The sequence below is a fragment of the Mustela nivalis genome (assembly GCF_964662115.1).
Source record: "Mustela nivalis genome assembly, chromosome: 7".
NCBI lineage: Eukaryota > Metazoa > Chordata > Mammalia > Carnivora > Mustelidae > Mustela > Mustela nivalis.
In genome coordinates, this window is record NC_139026.1 from 81131714 (window position 1) to 81156100 (window position 24387).

Here is a 24387-nt window from a genome sequence, read left to right on the forward strand (position 1 = left end):
ACGTTTTAATTTCTCCTTCTTCTGTCTTGTTGTTGGTGTAAAGAAATGCAACTGATTTCTGTGCATTGATTTTATATCCTGACACTTTAGTGAATTCCTGTACAAGTTCTAGCAGTTTTGGAGTGGAGCCTTTTGGGTTTTCCACATATAGTATCATATATCATCTGCAAAGAGTGATAGTTTGACTTCTTCTTTACCGATTTGGATGCCTTTAATTTCTTTTTGTTGTCTGATTGCTGAGGCTAGGACTTCTAGGACTATGTTGAATAGCAGTGGTGATAATGGACATTCCTGCCGTGTTCCTGACCGTAGCGGAAAAGCTTTCAGTTTTTCTCCATTGAGAATGATATTTGCGGTGGTTTTTTCATAGATGGTTTTGATAATATTGAGGTATGTGCCCTCTATTCCTACACTTTGAAGAGTTTTAATCAGGAAGAGATGCTGTACTTTGTCAAATGCTTTTTCAACATCTATTGAGAGTATCATATGGTTCTTGTTCTTTCTTTTATTAATATTGCATCACATTGATTGATTTGCGGAGGCTGAACCAACCTTGCAGCCCTGGAATAAATCCCAGAATAAATCCCACTTGGTCATGGTGAAACATCCTTTTAATGTACTGTTGGACCTTATTGGCTAGTATTTTGGGGAGAATTTTCGCATCAGTGTTCATCGAGGATATTGGTCTGTAATTCTCTTTTGATGGGATCCTTGTCTGGTTTTGGGATCAAGGTGATGCTGGCCTCATAAAGTTAGTTTGGAAGTTTTTCTTCCATTTCAATTTTTTGGAACGGTTTGAGGAGAATAGGAATTACTTCTTCTTTAAATGTTTGGTAGAATTCCCCTGGGAAGCCATCTGGCCCTGGGCTCTTGTTTGTTTGGAGATTTTTGATGACTGTTTCAATCTCCTTACTGGTTATGGATCTCTTCAGGTTTTCTCTTTCTTCCTGGTTCAGTTGTGGTAGTACATATGTCTCTAGGAATGCATCCGTTTCTTCCTGATTGTCAAATTTCCTGGTTGTGATATCTCCTCTTTCATTCATGATTTTATTTATTTGGGTCCTTTCTATTTTCTTTTTGGTAACTCTGGCCAGGGTTTTATCAATCTTACTAATTCTTTTAAAGAACCAGTTCCTAGTTTTGTTGATTTGTTCTAATGGTTTTTTTTGTTTTAATTTCATTCATTTCTGCTCTGCTCTTTGTGATTTCTCTTCTCCTGCTGGGTTTAGGCTTTCTTTGTTGTTCTTTCTCCAGCTCCTTTAGGTGTAGGGTTAGGTTGTGTATTTGAGACTTTCTTGTTTCTTGAGGAAGGCTTGTATCACTCTATATATTGCTGTGTCCCACAGATTTGAACCGTTGTGTTTTCATTATCATTTGTTTCCATGAATTTTTTCAGTTCTTTAATTTCCTTGTTGACCCATTCATTCTTTAGAAGGATGCCTTTTAGTCTCCATGTATTTGGGTTCTTTCCACATTTCCTCTTGTGATTGAGTTCTAGCTTCAGAGCATTGTGGTCTGAAAATATGCAGGGAATGATCCCAATCTTTTGATACCCATTGAGACCTGATTTATGGCCCAGGATATGATCTATTCTGGAGAATGTTCCATGTGCCCTAGAGAAGAATGTGTATTCTATTGCTTTGGGATGGAATGTTCTGAACATATCTGTGATGTCCATCTGGTCCACTGTGTCATTTAAGGTCTTTATTTCCTTGTTGATCTTTTTCTCGGATTATCTGTCCATTTTAGTGAGGGGAGTGTTAAAGTCCCCTACTGTTACTGTGTTGTTGTCGATGTGTTTCTTTGATTCTGTTATTAATTTGTTTATGTATTTGGCTGCTCCTATTTTAGGGGCGTAGATATTTAAAATTGTTAGATCTTCTTGTTGGACAGACCCTTTGAATAATATATAGTGTCCTTCCTCATCTCTTATTATAGTCATTGGCTTAAAATCTAATTGATCTGATATAAGGATTGCCACCCAGCTTTCTTTCAATGTCTGTTATCATGGTCAATTGTTTTCCACCCCCTCACTTTAAATCTGGAGGTGTCTTTGGGTCTAAAATGAGTTTCTTGTAGGCAGCATATTGATGGGTTTTGTTTTTTTATCCATTCTGATAGCCTGTGCCTTTTGATTGGGACATTTAGCCCATTTACTTTCAGGGTAGCTATTGAGAGATATGAATTTAGTGCCATTGTATTGCCTGTAAGGTGACTGTTACTGTATATTGTCTCTGTTCCTTTCTGATCTACTACTTTTAGGCTCTCTATTTGCTTAGAGGACCCCTTTCGATTTCCTGTAGAGCTGGTTTGGTGTTTACAAACTCTTCTAGTTTTTGCTTGTCTTGGAAGCTTTTTCTCTCTCCTTCTATTTTCAATGATAAACTAGCTGGATATAGTATTCTTGGATGCATGTTTTTCTCATTTAGTGCTCAAATATATTATGCCAGTTCTTTCTGGTCTGCCAGGTCTCTGTGGATAAGTCTGCTGCCAATCTAATATATTTACCATTGTATGTTACAGTCTTCTTTTCCCAGGCTGCTTTCAGGATTTGTCACTAAGACTTGTAAATTTTACTATTAGATGATGGGGTGTGGACCTATTCTTATTGATTTTGAGGTGGAGTCTCTGTACCACCTGGTTTTTGAGGCTTGTTCCCTTTGCCATATTAGGGAAATTCTCTACAATAATTCTCTCCAATATACCTTCCTTTCCCCTCTCTCTTTCTTCTTCTTCTGGAATCCCAATTATTCTAATGTTGTTTCTTCTTATGGTGTCACTTATCTCTCGAATTCTCCCCTCGTGGTCCAGTAGCTGTTTGTCCCTCTTTTGCTCAGCTTCTTTATTCTCTGTCATTTGGTCTTCTATGTCACTAATTCTTTCTTCTGCCTCATTTATCCTAGCAGTGAGAGCCTCCATTTTTTATTGCACCTCATTAATAGCTTTTTAAATTTCAACTTGGTTAGATTTTAGTTCTTTTATTTCTCCAGAAAGGGCTTTTATCTCTCCAGAGAGGGTTTCTTTAATATATTCCATGCATTTTTTGAGCCCGGATAGAACCTTGAGAATCGTCATTCTAAACTCTAGATCTGACATATTACCAATGTCCATATTGATTAGGTCCCTAGCCTTTGGTACTGCCTCTTATTCTTTCTTTCATGTTGAGTTTTTATGCCTTGTCATTTTTTCCAGATAAGAATATATGAAGGAGCGAGTAAAATACTAAAAGGGTGGCGAAGACCCCTGGAAAATATGCTTTAACCATATCAGAAGAGACCCCAAGTCGTTGGGGGAAGAAAGGGGATAAAAAGAAGTTAAGAAAAAAAATTAAAAAAAAAAAACAAATAATGAAAAAAATATAAAAAAGAAAATATATATATATTAGACTGGGGATTAGAATAGGGTTGCCCACTTAATTTGGGGAGTATTTTGGTTTCTTAGAAGAAGCTACCTCCCAAAATTTTAATGAATGAAAGACATATATAAGGGAAAACACAATGAAGGGATGGAATATGACTATAAAGATGAAAAAAAAATTTTAATTAAAAAAATTTTCTAAAAAAAGTTGATAAGGTAAGTTGGTTGGGAGAATAAAGAAAAAGAAAATTGAGAGAATTTGCTTAGGCTGGAGACTAGAACAAGGTCCTGTGCTAGATTTAAGGTGTATTTTGATTTATTAGAAGTTGTACCCCAAATTTTTTTAGAAGAAAAACCCCATGTGTATACAAAAAATAAAGTTAGATACAATGAAAGATAAAATAGTATAACAAGGAAGGTTCAAGAAAGATTTTTTTTTTTAATGAAAGATATTGTTAAGATAAACTAGTTAAAAAACGTTAAAAGAGGAAAGTGTAAAAGTTAAAAAAAAATTTAGCTGAAGAGAAAAAATTTTTTAAAAATTAACTTTGCAAGACTAAAGAATCATGGGGAGAAAGCCATGAATTCCATGCTTTATTTTCTCCTCCTCTGGAATTCTGCTGTTCTCCTTGGTAAGTGAACTTCGTCTTGGCTGGATTTCTTGTTGATCTTTTGGGGGAGGGGCCTGTTGTAGTAACTCTCAAGTGTTTTTGCCTAAGGGGGAGTTGCACCACCCTTACCAGGGGCCAGGCTAAGTAATCCACTGGGGTTCGCTTTCAGGAGCTTTTGTTCCCTGAATGCTTTCCATAGAGTTCCGGAGGATGGTAAGAGCTTGGGGCCCCCTCCTCAGTGCACCCTCCGAGAAAAGCGCTCAATCACTCCCATCTCCCTGGCCTCTGGCAGTGCTCTGAGCTCACCTAGTCGCTGACTAAGCTTCTCTGTCTCTGGCACACAACCCCACCTGGAGTCTCCGAACGCCACAGATCCCTGAGCTCTTCTGGTGGGGGTCTCCCCGGGTCTTGTGGGTTCCCTGCTCACAGAGCAGTGGCCTGTGCCACGGATCACCATAAGGTAACCCCGAGCTGAGAGCTCACTCCTCGGCTCTGTCTCTGTAGCCGGCTTCCCCGTTCTAATACCTGTAAGCTCTGTGACACTCAGACACCCCCTATCCTTCTGTGACTCCACAGGACCTGAGGCCACACTGTCCCCGTGTGGGCTTCACCCTGGCTTAGCCTCTGGAGCAATGTCCCTCAGTGGAGCCGACTTTTAAAAGTTCTGATTTTGAGCTCCGTTGCTCTGCCACTTGCTGGGAGTTGGCCCCTCCCCCGCTGTCTACCTTCCCATCGCTTTGGAGTCACTTCTCCACAGGTCCTACCTTTCAGAACGTGGTCGATTTTCTGTTTCTAGAATTGGTGCTCTTCTTCTCCTCGATCTTCTGTTGGATTTGTAGGTGTTTGGACTGGTTTGATAAGCTATCTAGCTGATCCCCTGCTACCCGATATCATCTCAGCCTGCCACTTCTCTGCCATCTTGACTCCTCTTCCTGAAAGTATTCTTTAAATGCATTTTTCATGGTATTTCATTAATCATAGAAAATTACAATTTGTAATGGGGAAAAGTACATTTCTTCTTTTTCTTATTTGGTGGATAATAACTAGGAAAAATATTTAAAAGTACCATGAAGGCAAATTTATTTTTTAAAACCTGTTATACTGTTTCAGAATAATATCTATCCTACCACTGTCGTAACGTTTTATGAAAATGCTGATATTTCTTTTTTTTTTTTTAAAGATTTTTATTTATTTGTTAGAGAGAGAGAGATACAGAGCGCAAGCACAGGCAGACAGAGTGGCAGGCTAGAGGCAGAGGGAGAAGCAGGCTCCCCGCCGAGCAAGGAGCCGGATGTGGGACTCGATCCTAGGACGCTGGGATCATGACCTGAGCCGAAGGCAGCTGCTCAACCAACTGAGCCACCCAGGCGTCCCAAAAATGCTGATATTTCTATGTTGAAGTAAGTCTCCCTGATGAAAGAAGGATAGATTATATATTCAATAATTTATAGATAAATTGTAGATTGGAATCCTCTCCTTTCCTTATTCCAGTTTAAAAAAAATATCAGAAATCATTTAGTTTCCTGTCTAGGTTGTTAGACTTAGAGGTTAATAAGGTTTTACAGGAAAACTAGATCAATCTACTTAATATATAATTTTTATTTTAATTTGGATTCTACATGTTAACCATTATCTTGTGACCATTTGGATTGCTCACTAGCTTTTCTAAACTTTTTCCTCAAAATGAAGTCGTTAGACTGAATAATCTTAGATCCCTTCTTAATCTAAATCATTTAAAATTAAAAGCTAAATATTGCTGCTTCACACACTGTTGTGTGTAGCTAATTTCAGATTAAGGTATACAATTTTTAGGTGTTTTAATTTTTTTTTAACCTCTTAATAAGGACAGAGGTTATTATATTAAAATAATTTTTAAACTCATATGTACTGTTGCTATGCATCAGTCAGTATTTAGTGTTTGTTGAGCTAATGAATTATGGAGAAAGTATTTTCTTGCATAAATAAAATGTCACTTTTAATCAGTGCTAAGTCTGTGGCTCTTTTTACAGTTTCTAATTTCAGCACTTGTCGATACAGCCCGATGGTTCCCAGCACTCTAAGTAGTTCTTACTCCTTCTATCTCAATATATAAGAGGATGTTTTTGTTTTACTTTTAAAGTAAAATGGATAAGAAGATTAATCAAATGTACCATCTTCGTGAAATGTTAACTACAGTTAGGGACATGGAAAAAATCAGCTTTTAACACATGATGGATTAAAATGAAATTGTTTTCAAAGCAGTGGCAGCTCTATTGTATACGCATGATCTAAGCATTTCACACTAACCTTACATAATAGAAACATTCTTTGTTTTCCCTTTTTATCAGAGCAAGTAACAAATTTCTTAAAAGGTAACTCTCACCACTATCTTGTCTAGACATCAAGTCTACCCTACTATATCTAACAATCCATTATTACCAACCACTTGTTTAGACTTTACATATATAGATTTAGTAAAAAATACTTCCATAAGATTTACCCCTGAAAAATTTCTTACTCTCAAAACACATTAAAGATAAATCCTTTATTTTGGCCATATTTCAAGGTTTTTGAAAGTTATAGTTTGTCAAAATTTGGTCTTATTTCAGAAACTTGTTGCTGAAGAACAAATGTAAAGTTTTCGTTTTAAGGGAGTTTTCCCAAAAGTTATCTCATAAGGTAATTTGTATCATGCTTGAAATGTTAAAACCAAGCATCTCAGTCTTTACGTTGAAAAGTAAGTTGGTTATTTTATACCTGCTATAAACCTGTAAATACGAAGATTAATAACTCCATTATGATAATTATTTTTACATAAAATATAAAATTTGGACAATATAGATACGAAACCTGGTATGAACCATATTTAATATGTTACAAGTCCCAAAAGAGATGAGGCCATCTTGGACCTCATTCCCTGGAATGTCTTCACTTAAAATGTACCCAGTTATAAAACTTTTCCAATACATTTGTTCCCCATGACATAAACTCCAGCACAAGCTTCATTCTCTCTACCTTTCCTTCTTGCCTACTATCAACAAATTTTAGGTAAGGGTTTTCTCTAGTGGTTCCAAATAATTGTCCCTTGTTATTCAGTTCTCCTGCTATAAGTTGACATGTCTGAGTGTTTACTTTTAAAGGACATTTTAAGTGGTATGGCATAGTAAGCACTGGGATGTTTCCACTTAGTGTTGTAACTTCTCAGAGCCCTTTTCCTCATTTGTTAAATGGAGTTAATTACACACTCTCCCACAGAACCAATAAAGCACTGAATGTGAAAGCCACTTGTATATTGGAAATCACTGTACAGTTGTTTATGATAGTATTAAGAATTACTTTGCCTGTTTCTTTGCAGCTTTGGAATTTTGAGTATTTTCAAATTATTTCTTAGGAATATTATGTAGCCGACCTATAGAAGTTTAACTCTGAGAGGCTATTTTCTCATCATTGTCAGGATTTTGGTTGTTAAACCTTTTACCCTTATGCTTCTGCTTTTTTTCTCTTTTCCCTCCATTCATTCAAAATGAAATGTAAAAACAATTTTACTATGAAATTCTTTTTGAGGGGGGACTTCATAATTTATCTTATACATTTTCCATTTGGCTCGTTCTTTTACCTATTGTTTCTAATCTATTTTTCTAGATATAGGAAGTACCATAAAAAGGTAAATATTTTCTTCTCCTTAGAACTCCCTGCTTTCCCTCCCTATTCCTTAAACATAAATTATTCTCATATTTTCCCTTCATTTGTCATTTTTCACTTTTAAGATGTGATCCATTTTGTGACATCTGCTGTCTTGTCTTAACTGTTGTTTAATTTAAGCATTAGATAATAATCATGTCTGTCTTACACACTCATGTGCTAACACCAGTGTGAGTTAGTTGATAATCTCAGTTCATTTATACAAGATGTTTTCAAAGTTGCACTAAGAAAATCTTACATTTCTACTTAAGGGTAACTTGAAGTTAAACTTTAGAAATGAAACGATGATTTTTAGTATCTGGTTCATTGGGAGACATTTATATTATCTGTTTTGTTGTGCCCTCCTCCCCCCTATTTTTCCTCTTGTTTTATTTTGTTTTCTAAAAAACTATTGTAGGAAATTGGGCATTTCTATTTAGAATAATTGTTTACTTCAGTTACCTGGGATATTATTTGAAGGATTTTTTATCAGCCTCAGAGCTGCATTTTAAGATTTCTTATCCCTCAGTTATCTGGACTTTGGGGCAAATGAACACTTCAACATCATTTCTGGTTAGCTGATGATCAACCATGCTAAATTCCGCTATGCTTGCTATTATGCTCTACTTTTAAAGCACTTTAATGATGGATTACATATACAGAAAGAAGGATTCAAAACGTAATTGTTAATCTGAGCGATTTCTCACAAAGCAAACATTGTGAGAACTACCATTCAAATTGGGGCGCCTGGGTGACTCACTCAGTTAAACATCTGCCTTTTGCTCAGGTCATGATCCCAGGGTCCTGATCAAGCCCTGCATCAGGCTCCCTACTCAGTGGGGAGTCTGCATCTCCCTCTGCGCCCCGCTTTTGTGTGCTCTCTCTCTCTCTCTTTTTTTTTTTTTTAAAGATTTTATTTATTTGACAGAGAGAGAGATCACAAGTAGGCAGAGAGGCAGGCAGAGAGAGGGGGGAAGCAGGCTCCCCGCTGAGCAGAGAGCCTGATGTGGGGCTCGATACCAGGACGCTGGATCATGACCAGAGCTGAAGGCAGAGGCTTAAACCCACTGAGCCACCCAGGCACCCCTGTCTCTCTTTAATAAATAAATAAGATCTTAGAAAAAAATACCATTCATATCAAGAAATAGGACATTACCAGCACCCCAGGAGGCCCTTTATGCCCTCTCCCAGTTACTACCACCTCCTTTTTCCCAAAGATAGTAACCACTAAATTGATTTCTAACATTGTAGTAGTGTTTTGTCTGTTTTAAACTTTACACAGATAGAATAATCTGATATATGTGTCTAGTTTTTTTTTTTCCTGGTTCAGCGTTGTGTTTGTGAGATTCAGTGATAATGTTGACTTATAATAGAGCTCCTTATGTTTTCATTTGCATTTCCCTGATTACCAATGATGCTGAGGACCTTTTCATATGGTTACTGGCACCTGTTTTAGAAAGTACCTGTTGAGATTCTTGCCCATTTTCCTATTAAGTTTTTTACTTGAATTAATTTGCAGAGTTCTTTATTATTTTAAATACAAGCCCTTTGCTAGTTATATGTGTGTCAGATATCTTTTCCTATTTTGTGGCTTTTTTTTTTTTTTCATTCTTTTTATGTTTTTGGAAGAATAAAAATCTTACTTTTTTTTTTTTTAAGGGTTTTATTTATTTATTCATGAAAGACAGAGAGAGGCAGAGGGAGAGCAGGCTCCCCACTAAGTAGGGAGCCCAGTGCGGGACTTGATCCCAGGACCCTGTGATTATGACCTGAGCTGAAAGCAGACACCAAACCATCTGAATCACCCAGGCGCCCAAAATCCTTACATTTAATGTAGTCCAGACTTTTTAGTCTTTTTCTTTATTACTGTTATTTGTCTCCCATTTAAGAGAGCTTTTATTACCTTCCAGAAGATATTTTGTTTTATCTTTTACATTGAGTCACAATCCATCTGCAAATTATTTTATGTATAGTGCATATTAGATATATGTCAGGGATCCAAGTTTTGTTTTTTTCCACTCATATCGACTTTCATTTGACCTGGAACCATTTACTGGAAAGACTGTGTGTTCCTTACCTCTCTGCATTGACACCTGTGTGGTAAATCAAGTGTCCATATATATGTGAATCTGTTTCTGGATTATGTTCTATGCTGTTAGTCTCATGATCTTTGCAATAATACCATGCTGTTTTTGTTAAATGGCTTTATAATAAGTCTTGATATTCAGTAGAGCAAGTTGTCCTACTTGTTGTTCTTTTTCAAGAGTACCTGTACTTGGAGCTGTGAACATCTGTAGGAATTTTAGAATCAGTTTCTCAGTTTCTCAGATAAAACAAATAAAGCCTGTGGGGTCCTGGCTCAGGATCCTGGCTCAGGATTTCTCAGGAGGTTGCTATCAAACTGATAACGAGGGCAAAAAGACGGCTATAGTCTCGGAAGATGTGACCAGAGTTCGAAGATTCACTTCCAAGCCCACTCATGTGGCTGTTGGTACAAGTTTCACTTCCTCACCATGTGGACCTTTCCACAAGGCTTCTCATGGCATGACCCTCCCCAGAGCTAGAGTCCCAAGAGAGAGAAAAGGAATAGTGCTTTGCTGCCTTTTTGGATCTATTCTCCAAGTTACATACCCTCCGTTGCTTCTACCTTGGTCTGTTCATTAAAAGTAGTCACTAAGCCTAGCTAACACTCAATAGGAAGCTATTACACAAGGATGAAAATACCAGGAGATGGGGATCACTGCAGGCCATCTTGGGAGTTGGCTGCTAAATCTCCCATGATCAGTGTTACCTAAAGTATGTCTTTTTTTTTTTTTTAAAGATTTTATTTATTTATTTGACAGAGAGAGATCACAGTAGACAGAGAGGCAGGCAGAGAGAGAGAGAGGGAAGCAGGATCCCTGCTGAGCAGAGAGCCTGATGCGGGACTCGATCCCAGGACCCTGAGATCATGACCTGAGCCGAAGGCAGCGGCTTAACCCACTGAGCCACCCAGGCACCCAAGTATGTCTTTTTCAAAGAACCAACTTTTGATTTTATTCTTTTCTTTCTTGTTTTGTATTTTATATTTCATTGAATCTTACCTTTATTTTTTTCTTTCCTTCTACTTTTTTGGTTTTAATTGCTTTATTTAGGAAAAAAAAAAACAAAACAACTCGAACTAGGTAATGATTGATTAGTAGCCTTTCTTTTAACCTATACATTCCTTCTCAATAAGGCTTTGTTTCATCTTCCAGAAGTTGATATTATTTTTATTGTCATTCAGTTTAGAATATTTTGAGGGGATTTCTTCTTAGAGTTTAGAATATTTTAAAATTTCCAAACATAGGAGATTTTGTAGCTTTTTTAAAATAAATTTTGCATTTATTTTTAATATTTTTTAAATAAATTTTGAATTCAAAACCACTGTAGTAGGAAACATACTTTTTAGGATTTGAGTCCTGTGAAATTTGTTGTGACTTACATTGTGGGCCAACGCATAATCAGTTTTTAAAGTATTCTATTAAATCCTCTATATCCAGAGCACCTGGGTGACTCAGATGGTTAAGTGTCTGCCTTCAGCTCAGGTCATGATCCCAAGTCCTGAGATCAAGGCCCACGTTGGGCTCCCAGCTCAGCAGAGATTCGGCTTCTCTCTTTCCCTGCCTCTCACCCTGCTTGTGCTCTATCTCTCTCAAATGAATAAATAAAATCTTTAAAAAAAAAAATCCTCCATATCCTTACTGGTTTTGTTTGCTTATCAGTTTCTGAAAGAGTTGTATTAAAATCTTAAAATGTTTCTGGGTTCATGTGTCTCTTTAAAATTTTTTTTTTCCGTGCTCGCTTCGGCAGCACATATACTAAAATTTTTTTTTTCCTTTTATATATTGGGTCTATGATGTGAAGTACATATGAATTTACAGTTGTATCTTTCTGAAGTAGTTTTCTTCATCTCTATTACTGCCTCATACTTATCTAAATTTTTAACATGGTATCTTTTGTCATGTTGCTTTCAGCTATTTTGAGTCTTTATATTTAAGGTATTTTTCTTATAAACAGCATGTAGTTTGTTTTTTCATCCATTTGGATAAAATATGTCTTTACTTGAATCATCTGGTCCATTTATATTTAATATAATTACCGATATATCTGTGTTTAATTGTTCTTCCTATTCTGTAGTCCTTTGCCTCTCCTTTTTTCCATCTTTGATTTTGAAAATTTTTGTTCATTGTCATACACCAATAGTTATACACTGTTCTTTTCTTGTTAATTATACACTGTTTTACACCATGCATCCCTGACTTACTGAAGTCTAATATACCTAGTATTTTTAATTTCTTGATGATCAGTGTACGCACCTTAGAGCATTTTAACTCTATTGAACTTCCTCTTGATTGATCTATTACCAGTGTGTTTTATTTCCATATATATTTTAAACCCCATAAGACACTAACAGTGTTCTTTGCAGTTAATACTCATTTAGGCTTATTTTAATATTTACCCTTTTTAAAATTTTCATTGCTTCTTACGTCTCCCAATTTCTGCCAAGGATCATTTTCTTCTACCCAAGAACAATGACTAAATAGATCCTAGTGTATCCCCACTATGGAATTTTATATAGTCTTTAGAAGGATTTATGGAGAACTCTCACAATACTGATGCATTATTTTAGTAGTTAGAATAAGTACTGTAGGAACTTTGGAGTTAGCGGATTTGGTTTGAATCCCAGTTCAGCCACTTAACTAAATGTCTTTGGGTACATCATTTTTCTGAGCCTTGCTTTGCTCACTACTCTAGGAGGAATGGTGCTATTATACACTTCATAATAATGTTAGAGTTAAATGGGAATGTGTGGTTAAGTTGGCTAGGACATTGTCAGTAGCCAAAATGGCTGTCATTACTGTTTTATACTATTTTTCATGGTTGGTGAAAAGTATTTAAGTCTTTATATGTGCTTATGAGGCTTTTGTGGATTAGCTTGGAATCCCAACTTAGAAAAATAAGGCCCACCTTGCAACCAAGTAACTTAGAAGTTACAGTGAAAAATAAAAATACTCTGTTCCTTTGGTCATTCTTGTATTTTAAACTATAACGTTACTGACTGGGCTGAAATTATAATTAATGTCCTTAACCAAGAACCAATACATACACACACACACACACACACACACACACTTCTTTTGAGGATTCTCAAAAAAGAAAAAAATGACTCTTCTGTCAGTTTCATTTAGTGATTCTCTCTTACAAGAAATGAAAGATAAAGAACAAAGTAGATCTTAAATACTGAAATGAGTAGGATGGGGATACTATGATGCTATATTGTCATCTCCTTTTACCTAGGATGATAGTAATTACATTGGGGCAGTATACTAGGGCTTGATTTTTATACATATATTTATAAAGATTATTCTGCTTGTGAAAAAGCCTTTAAAATATATAATAGTAATGTTATATTTGAGGTAAAGTTTTTTGCCTCTTATTTTTTTTACCCACACAATCCCCATGATAGACTGATAGGAAATATTTTAGGATAAATTTGAAATACTCATTTATGTTATGCAAATTCAGGTTAGAGAGTTTTTTAAACTCCGTAGCAGCAAATATCCTAGTGCACCTTTCCTCCTTTAAACTGCTTCTTTCTGTCAAGTTTTCCCAGAACGTTTTAAACAGATGCACTCCATTGTCTTCTGCTATATATATAGACTGTGTCAAATTGTGGTGCTTATTTCTATCTTTAGGATAGTTCTAGCTTTGAGATTATTTTTACTATTTATATATAAATACTATACTATTTATTTACTGTTTACTGTATTTATTTTTCATTGGCTTATTTAGACCTACACACACACACACACACACACACACACACACACTTCTTTTGAGGATTCTCAATGACAGTTCCTTACCAAGAGTTTTGATGGTTTTATACTGCATTGATTTCTAATTATGGTTTGCAGTGCTGTGCCCTGAAATTTTATTCTACTATTAGCATCCTTCATTGATGATTTTTGAGAAAAGCAAAGAAAAACCTTTTGTGCTTATTTCAACAACTGTTGTACTACATGTATTTCTCTATCCTTTATATTTTTGTCTAAGAGTTACAGATCAGATCAGGTCTTAGTAATAATAAAGATTTTGTAATCTAGAGGTTTTAAGTAGTACTCATTTATTCTACTTAAATATTTAATCATAAGCTGTTTTAGCAAAAATTATCGGTGCCCTTGAGACAAACCTTAAAGAAATGCACGTGATTATCTAAGTAGAGGCTTTTTCTTACATAAAAATACTTTTCTAAACCATGTTTCTAATGTAGTATATTCTCGATGGTGATCATGAAAGAGATAAGGGCCCCATGTAAGGCAAAGGAATAAAAAATATTAAATTAACTTTTTAGTGGAAGCCTGGTATTAAGGGAGGGTCGTTTGTTTGTAGCAAGTTTAGTTTTCAAAATTTTGTTTTATTTATACTAAAAATTTATTTTTATTCACTGAATTCATCAGTTGCACAGCCAACTGCTGTTTGCCCATGTAAGGGAAACAGCCAAAAGTTAATAATAACATCTTTGCCTCCTACTCATAGCCAGCATATGTTCAACTACAATACTACTTACCTTTTAGAGCTGAAAGGAGAATTACCTAATTAATCATCTTTGTATCGTTTGACGTTCCTTGGCTATAGTAGGCTCACAGTAAATGTTTAACAGTTGAATGAATGGAAATAGGAGTCCTCAAAGCATCCTGAGTCCCATGTAGTTTGGCTCTGCTATTTTAGCTTGAAGGTAAATACTAGAGTAAATCTTCAAGAATCTTTCCTTTCAGGGAGTTAGAAGGAAGTAAAGGAAGAAGCAAAATCATCTTTATTCATTTGGTTGCAAAAACAGAGTCCATAAGATTGAAACGATTTCTCATGAATTTACTGCATATGACTAAAATATATATTGAGAAGATTGTACAAAATGCTATTGATGAAAAATATTGGATATTTATGACAGCCTATGAATGGACCAGGGGAAGAAATTATTTTTCTTTTTTCTTTACAATTTTATTTATGTATTTGACAGAGAGAGAGTATGCATGAGAATGCAGGCAGATGGAGAGGGAAAAGCAGGCTCACTGTGACTCGGGGCTAGATCCCAGGACACTGGGATTATGACCTGAGTGGAAGGCAGATGCTTAACAGATTGAGCCACCAAGGAGCCCTGAAATGATTTCTCTTTTAAAATTTATTTTTCAATATGCAGTTTTACTATGATGTATTTAGATATGGATTGTTTTAAAAAATTTTTTCTGGTTAAGATAATTTATGCTTCCTGTACCTGAGACTTTGCATTTTTCATTAGAGCTAGAAATTTGTTACCTCTTTAAATTTTAAGTATCCTCTATTCTTTTTTTTATGTAATCCAGTTGGATGTAGGTAGATTTTTTAATCATCCTTTCATTTATCCTAAACTTTCTTCTTTTATTTTTTTTTTTAAATCTAAAATTATAAGTATTTTGTTCAAAACTCTCAAGTTTTCAGTTCTATATAATTTACTGTTTAATCCATTCATTGATTTCTTAATTTCAGTTATATTTTCCATTTCTAGAAGTTTAATTTAGTTTTCTTAAAAATCTGCCTAGAATTAGATTGTTTATTGCTCATGCTTCTGTTCTTTCTTTTTCTTTTGCATCTTATCTTCTGTAGCGGGTAATTTTAATACCTGAAGTCTGAGGGTTTTATTTTTTTTATTTTTTTATTTTTTATTTTTTATTTTTTTTAAAGATTTTATTTATTTATTTGACAGAGAGAAATCACAAGTAGATGGAGAGGCAGGCAGAGAGAGAGAGAGAGGGAAGCAGGCTCCCCGCTAAGCAGGGAGCCCGATGTGGGACTCGATCTCAGGACTCTGAGATCATGACCTGAGCTGAAGGCAGCGGCTTAACCCACTGAGCCACCCAGGCGCCCAGTCTGAGGGTTTTAATGCAGTTGCTGTTTCTGCTGACTTTTGCTCATGGTAGCATGTTCCCTTGTATAATTTGTATTTTGGAGTTGTGAGTTTATATTTAGAACTTCCAGTGTACATGGAAGTAGACCTGTATTTACAAATATTCAGAGGAAATTACATCTCGTTGCCTCCAGAGGCTCAATCAAGGCAGAGAGGTTTCCCTGTCTTTTTCTTTTACTGATAGGTGATTTTTGTTTGCTTTTTCTAGTTCATCCTGTCACAAAAATCGTAGCTTTATGCAAAGGCCTGAGATTTCAACTCTGTCTTGAAAGGGCCAAATGTCATGTCTCTCCTGACCAGGCTTTAAGTTTTTGGCTCTTTGGGTCAGACATAGCCCATAATGTTAGCTTATCACTCTGGTTTCTCGTTTCTTCTTTTTTTATGATTGCTGGCAATTAACCTTAGTTACTTTAAGACCTTAGCTGTGCTTTTAAAAGAATGTGTTTCTAAGTTTTTTGAGGCAGAAGAGTTTTTGGAAATAGTATGTTGTCTTTCCTATCTTCATTTTCTATGCTTAAAAAGCTTAAGTGGCTTGTTTCAGCTTATACCAGAAATGGTAGAAATGTGACTGCTCCTTATTTAGTGCTTTCTGTTATGCTTATTTGCCTTGTAACGGAGATTTTTGAAAAATCATTTTTAGTTAGGGGACTCAAAGAGACTTCATTTTGGAAGTGACATTTGCTTGGATCCTTAAAATTCAGGTAGGAGTCTCAGAGATAGGAGGTAAAAGATTGTAGACAGAAGTGAATTATATGAGCATAAGTTGGAAAATAGGGAACTATAAGGAATAATCAACAATTTTAAGTAGTTTAGTTTGAGTAAAACCATATCTTATCTTACATGGGTGTTTTTTAATCTCCTTCCCATACTCTTCATTTTCCCATCCTCCTCCCCAGGCACATTTATTGCTATAACTTCATAGAGTAGATGTTGACAGAATTATATTAGTGTGCTATATTAGAAGGATCGTGAGTAGTCTTGAATAATAGGCTCCGAAACTTTGTCTTGATTTCATAGAAGAGCTTTGGAAAGAAGCATTCTGGTATACTCCAATTCAGTTCTCACACTAACCATCCAGAGTTAGTACAGACCCCATAAGTTAAAGGGTATAGTCCCCAAGAAGACAGCCCTTAATTCAGAAACCAGCTGCACTGTGGAGTCCCCAGGCCACTTGTACTTCTGACCAACTGGCTAAAAATTTGGGGGTTCCCATGACCTCATCAGGATCTAATAATATGCTAGAACAACTGATAGAACTCAGTAAAGTGCTATACTTAATGATTATGGTTTTGTTATAAAGGGTGCAAATCAGGAAGGAAATAATTGTTTCAACTCCACTGGTGTACTATATTTCTGGCAGTAACCACTCAGAGTTAGTGCAGACCCCACAAGTTAAAAGCACACAGTAGGAGGAGTACCTGGGTGGTTCAGGTGGTTAAGCATCTGCCTTTGGCTCAGGTCATGATCCCAGAGTCCTGGCCTTGAGCCCCCATCAGGCTCTCTGCTCAGTGGGGAGCCTGCTTCTCCCTCTCCCTACGCCTGTCGATCTGCCTATTTGTGCTCTTTCTCTCTCTCTTTGTGTGTCAGATACATAAATAAAATCTTTTTTAAAAAAGCACATATTAGATGAGAAATTACAGTAGTGTGAGACAGGGTCTGATTACAGACCATTTTACAGAAACTTTTTGGTAGATAGTAGATGGCAGACCCAGATAGTTTTCTGAGAATAACTGGATTGGAGCTCAATCACTGAAAAATTTAAATGACAGGAGAAAATAGTTTGAATTCTGTTGATTGGAAATATGTTTATGGATGAATTTAAAATATGTAAGAATTAGAATCAGGATTTTTAAAAAAATACTAGTTGAAAAAAGGAATGGGGGCCCCCGAATGGCTCAGTCAGTTAAGTTCCTGCCTTGAGCTCAGGTCTTGATCCCAGGGTCTTGTGATAGAGTCTCAGAGTTTGGCATCGAGCTCCATGCTTAGATGTGAAATCTGTCTCTCCCTCTCCATCTGCCTGTTCTCTAGCTCATCCTTTCTCTTGCCCTCTGTCTCTCAAATAAATAAGTAAAATCTTAAAAAAATAATAAAAAATTAAAAATTTAAAAGTTTTAGTGTGGCTGTACAGAAATGTTTGTTCTTCAGGTGAGATGTTAAGAGCCTGAATTAGATGGCTAGAGTCAGAAATGGAGAAAAGTACATGAGACTGTGTGGCTGGTGAATAATTAAAACTCGCAGATCTATTTATTTATTTGTTTGTTTGTTTACTGATGTTGGAACACTTGTGTAAAGGTAAGGGTAATAATACGAGAGAAACTGAAGACAAACAGATGGAATAATTGATGAAGCAAGAGAGACTGTCAATAGTACAGATAAAGGGACTAACCTTGAACATTTAGAGAAACCCTTTTCTGCAACTAGAGCAAAGGAGAATAAAGTGGCAGCCATTTTTAAGGTAGAGAGGAGGTAAGTTTCGGAGAGGTAATTTTGCTGAGAGTGAGGGGAAATGGGATAGGGTGGGGAGAGTCCTATCAGCACTTGGAGTTCCTGACTAGGCATGGAAAGGACTTAAAATACCCCATATGGTGTATGTTGATATGGAAGTTAACAAGAGAGATTAAGGAGTGGATCAAATAATTGCAGTTTTGGACTTTTTCCAACAATTCACAGCATCCTTTGAGTAAGAGTGGAAAAGGCAAACCAGATTGTTATCCACAGTTGACTAGTAAGAACACCTTAAATGTTGCTTTAAAAAAACAAAAACAACAACAAAAAAAAACAAAAACTCACTGGTAAGATGGTAAAAGTGAAGTTATTGGGAAAAAAAATCAATAACACAGACTTACTCTCTTTCAGTCTTTAATCCAGCTTTAAATGCCATGAAGTTTGACCAGTTCTATTGCCCAGATTTTTGAGCAGCTGCATATTGTGCAGTTCACAACTGATAAAAATTAAACCTCTAATACAGTGTAGCTGTCAATCGTGATACATTTAAAAGGTGAGGTAGAAAAGAAAAAAGTACTCTAGTTAACGTTTTCGAAGTGTTCTTTTTTTTTTCTTTTAACAAAGGCAGGAAATGGCTAATATATTTTAGAATTTTCCAGCGAAAAAGAACGAACAATAGTATTTTTAAACAAAGGTGAGGGGCGCCTGGGTGGCTCAGTGGGTTAAAGCCTCTGCCTTCGGCTCAGGTCGTGATCCGAGGGTCCTGGGATCGAGCCCCACATCGTGCTCTCTGCTCCGCAGGGAGCCTGCTTCCTCCTCTCTGCCTGCCTCTCTGCCTACCTGTGATCTCTGTCTGTTAAATAAATAAAATCTTAAACAAAGGTGAGTTGCTGTGCTCTAGAATATTTTTTGTATCTCAATTTTCCTAGCCTAATGGAATGTTTCTGTTATTTCCTGACTTCTAAACCTGTTAAATATAATTGCTTCTCTGCTTGAAAAACTCCAGCATCTTCTCATTATATTTAGAATAAAAATCCAAAGTCTTTACCTTGGCTGTCGAGATCTGCTAGTTTTGTCAACTACCTCTCCCTCCAAGTTCCTTTACTAGTATCCTTGTGTTTTACTCTGCTGCACTCACATTAGCCTCTGGATAGAACATGCTTTCTTCTCTTCTTGGTGGCCTTTGTTGATGCTGTTTCTACCTGAAATGCTCTCACTGGCCTCTTCTCATTTTTCAGGACCCTGCTTAAATGTTACCCTCTCACTCAAACATTTCTTTATTCCCCTGACCAATTGATGTAGTTCCTTCATCACTGAACCTACTTTATTTTATTTTTATTATTTTTAAAAATTATTTATTTATTTATTTGACACAGAGAAAGAGAGAGAAATCACAAGTAGGCAGAGAGGCAGGCAGAGGGAGAGGGGGAAGCAGGCTCCCTGCTGAGCAGAGAGCCCGATGCTGGGCTCCATCCCAGGATCCTGAGGTCGTGAGCCAAAGGCAGACACTTAACTCACTGAGCCACTCAGGTAGCCCTTTATTTTATATAATACCACAATTATACACATTTATGTGTTTTCATACATTTTGTTATATGTACTTTCCCACTAAGAAGAAGGTTTCCTAAAAATAGAGACAGTGTATTTTTATGTTCACCACTTATACAGGGCCTGCACTTGCTAGGTCCTCAAATATTTATTGACTTACTAGGCTTGTTTGTTGAGTGCATGGTTTCTAAGTATTATGTACTTTGTGTTTATTCTGTTACTTAATTCTCACAACAGCCCTGTGAATTAAACTACTGTTGCATTCCTCACATTACAAATAAGGCAACTGGAGTTTACAGAATTATGTGATGTGCCCAGGGTCACTCAACAACCGAACCCTAGGAGCTTGGTGAACATAAAATCTATGATCTCCATCACTCTGCCATATTCTTCCCCCACCCCATTAATAACTTCAATCCTTCCATATATGATATTTTAAAAAGTGAGACAAAAATAAAACTGGACATTTAAAATGCTTATGAACCTACCTTTCTATAATAGTTGCATAGTCTATGGGGGTTTTTAAAAGAATTGAAGGCTGATTTTTTGGTGTGTGGTTTTGAAGATTGAATTGTACTTAAATTGCATCTGTGTTGTTCAGTGTGAACGAGCAATTACTTCTTTTGTAGAAAGAAAATGATAAAAAATTATACCTATGGTAATTTTTTACATTTTCTCCTTTATGTTTTGGCATAGCTATGGATATGAATGGCTCATTCCTCATGGTCATAATAAGTTGATTCCACTGTGCAAAGGATTTGAGTTTGTGGTTTTTACTGTGTAATTATCTACATATGATGACTTGAAGGCTAAGAAAACATAGCTTCTTAATCTGATTTCCATATGGATAGTTGAGAGTGTTCAGTATGTGAGGAGAAGGGTATATTCTTTTTTTTTTTAAACATAAATATGGGACGTTATAGTCAGAATTTGATTTTTAAAGTTGTATTTTGGTTCTAATTTAATGTAGCTTCTTTTGTCTCTACACTTTAAATAACTTAAGTGACATTAAAAAAAAGAATTCAGACTGCAGCTGCTACAGAATCGAGCTATATGGGATAAATACTGGCTTGAGTCACTGGGGATGATTTGGTGTTTGAGAAAAAAATTTAGAGCTTTCCTGTCACACCTACACAACAGAGACAGGCAGAACTGGACATTTTTTTTTTTAAAGATTTTATTTATTTATTTGACAGAGAGAAATCACAAGTAGATGGAGAGGCAGGCAGAGAGAGAGAGAGAGGGAAGCAGGCTCCCTGCTGAGCAGAGAGCCCGATGCGGGCCTCGATCCCAGGACCCTGAGATCATGACCTGAGCCGAAGGCAGCGGCTTAACCCACTGAGCCACCCAGGCGCCCAGAACTGGACATTTTTGTTTTGTTTTACATATAATATAATATGTTTACATTTTAATTCTTGCTTTATTTTAGTAATATGCAGTCTCTTTGACTTCTTAAATAATGTCACCCTGAATGGTACCCTTTCTGAGTGCATGGTTTTATTTTATTTTATTTTATTTTAGGTTTTATTTTAGGTTTTGGGTTTGGTGTGTGTGTGTGTGTGTGTGCGCGCACACACATGGTGGGCGGGGTGTGTTTGGTTTGCTTTTTGCAAAAGAAAGTACTAGTTTTTAGACATTTGTCTCTGTACAGTAGTCATTTTAAAAAACTGTTTTTCACCTTTGGGGTTTCATTTTAATAGTGAAAACTATATGAATGTACAGTGAAGCAGGGTATTTCAAATTGAATTTTATTTTCTTCCTACACTATGATTATCAGATAGGGAAAAAAGCTTTAGACTGAATCTTAGATGATTTGCTTAGATTTGGTTCTCACAAAATAATAGAATGTTGTCAATCCATGCAACAGGAATTAGGTATTTTAACCAAAATATGGTCTGTGTAGTGGATTGGCAATCCATTTGCGCAAACTACAAAAAAAACATTTTGCTAAGGAAGCTATCAGCAAGATTCTTTGTATAATTTTATACAAGGAAGTCTTACTTGTCAAAAACAATCTGGAGCTAAGACCTTTGTATTTTAAATACTTTTAAATAGACATTGAGGTGACTCTCTGTGTATCTAGAAGTAATAAAATTATGTATCTTTCAAGGTACTCTTTTTAGGCTTTTTACTATTTTAAAACAACTTTATAGTGTAAACTTTCCTACTTGATTTCAGAAAACTTATATTTTACCTTCCTTTTGACGCTAAATCAATTAAAATTTTAATTCTGACCTTTACTTGATCAAGGAACAGTATTTATTGATGGCCCTTGTGAACAGATACATTTACCAATCTCAAAGAATTTGCATAATGTGATCAGTTGGAGGATGCCCAAAACAGTTAAAATTTGAGTGAAGGCCAAAATATAGAATTTTAAGCTTTAACAGAGATAATTTAAGATCCATTTTGTTTCCAGCATAATACTTAATGGGAGACCATTACAGAGGAAGCAAAATAAATTGTATTTGCCTTCAATATAATGGAGGAGGTAGGAAGGACAGAAAGGAACATACATTTCTTAAATATTTGGAGAATTCTGGAAAATTGATCTGGAAAAACTTTCTGAAAGATGTCTTAAAATTTTGAATAAATTAAGTTTGAAAAGCAACCAAAGGAATGCAGATGGCATATGAAAGCAGGTAAAATACTGGAAAAGGTACAGGTGGATGGTATTTTGGTGAATAATGAGATTTAGTAGGTAAGATTTCCTGAAGAATTGTATTGGGTACCAAAGCAGCAGTATTCTGAGAAGGGTATTTCCATCTGTAGGATGATGGTGTCTGTGAGTAGGTACATTTAGAACAAGAAGACTAGAAACAAAAACAATTAGGAATTCTGTAGTGTTATAACGGGACTGGTTAGGTACACGCTAAGGTTGTGACTATAGAAATAGCAAAAGTAAAATAGCAAGAAATAAGGAAGTGCACAAGAGAGTCAGATTTCAGCACTCTGGTACCTCTGAAAACATATTGAGCATTCCCTTTTAGAAGTAGAGTCATTAATGATTTAATTTTTACAGATGATTTAGTGTTTTCTCAGGAAATAAGTCTTAACCATAAATATTAATCTCTGAACTTTTAAAATACATGAAGCACTGAACTCTTGTAGAGTGAAGCACATTTTTATATTTATGCTTTTTATTGACGTAGGACACTGAAAATATCTGAGAAGAGAAATGGTTCAATGCATTTCTCCAGGAGGTGTTTATATGAAAAATTTCTGTTGTATCTGCATGTGCACATGGTAGTCTTGCATGAAGTAAGGTTAAAGGGGATACCACAGTGTGCTGGGGTTTTTTGGCTCTTACAGTAAGGTGGTCAGCCTTTTGACCCTTACTTTATCTGAATTAATTCAATGTTCACTGCTGCTAATCTGAACAAAGATTTCATTTCTGGTTTTCCCTTTTATTCTTACCTAAAATATACCAATCATTCTAGTCTTAGCCATTTTGCCAGAAAAAAAAAAAAGTCTAATTTAAAAGCATAGGCTTTTAAATAATTAATTTAAAAACCAATTTTAGGAGCTTGTAGGTGGCTCAGTCGTTAAGGGTCTGCTTCAGCTCAGGTAAGGATCCCGGCATCCCAGGATCAAGCCCCACATTGGTCTCCCTGCTCCTCAGGGAGTCTGCCTCTTCTTCTCCCTCTCCCACTACTTATGTTCCCTCTCTCGTTGTATCTCTCTCTGTCAAATAAATAAAATCTTAAAATAAATAGATAGATAAAACAATTTTAATGAATGTACTACATATTAAAATATGTATGGTGAAGTTTATTAGACTGGTAGAGTTTCATAGTTATAGTACTATCATTTTTACCCTCAGATTTTCAAATAAATAGAGTATTTAGTTATATTCAGTAATACCAGCTTACCCAAAATTATCTATAAACATTATTTAAAAATTTCATTTGACTAGATTCCTGCCTCAAATTTTTGGCTGTAGCTAAATTCTGTCTTCTAAAAGGCTCACTGAGGACCAGATTTATATCTCCATTTACCAAAATTTAATAGTACCATACTTAGTGACTAACAACATCTAGTGCTTATCTTGAGTAGAATATAAGTAGCAGTGTAACTGATTGATGTGACAAAGACAACATCACAATCCAGCATGGTCTCTTCATTTTTATATACAGTGTTGTCATAAATAGGTCTCTAATTCTTGGAAGGAACTTCAGTATCATTTGAGAAGTCATTAGTTTCTTTTATAATGTCAAGTGGACAGATCAAAATTAATTATACTGTATAAATTTTAGTATTAAAAATATAGACTAGAAAATACCTACAGACAGACCTTGAAAATAGGTATTTTCATTCATAAGTAGTGGGGTATATGGACTTTTCCCATTGTAAATAATGCCTTTGGAGATAAAAGTAAAATAATGAATTGTTTTTATTATTAATTAATTTTAACCCACTTTTAGTATACCTGATACTGAAGTTCCTGTTTTTAAAATGAAGCTGTACTATTTGTGTTAGTTATGAATAATTCCTTTCTTCTGGAAAGAAAAAACACATTTTAGGAGCATTTGTAGTGGTATTTAATGTTATGTAATTGAAAAGCTTCTCTTTAGTAGAAGTGTGATTAATGAGACCAATAATATATTTTTTTAAATTTTATTTATTTGACAGAGAGAGATCACAAGTAGGCAAAGAGGCAGGCAGAGAGAGAGGGGGAAGCAGGCTCCCTGTTGAGCAGAGAGCCCGATGCAGGGCTTGACCCGAGAACCCTGAGATAAGACCTGAGCCAAAGGCAGGGGCTTAATCCACTGAGCCACCCAGTTGCCCCTAATATTTTCTTCC

The 24387-nt window shown here is 35.8% G+C and overlaps 1 protein-coding gene across 16 annotated transcripts in view; it reads left to right on the forward strand.

The window, feature by feature from the left end:
• PPHLN1 (periphilin 1) overlaps positions 1–24387 on the forward strand; it is a 156977-nt gene that overhangs the window by 114594 nt on the left and 17996 nt on the right. The window lies entirely within an intron of this gene.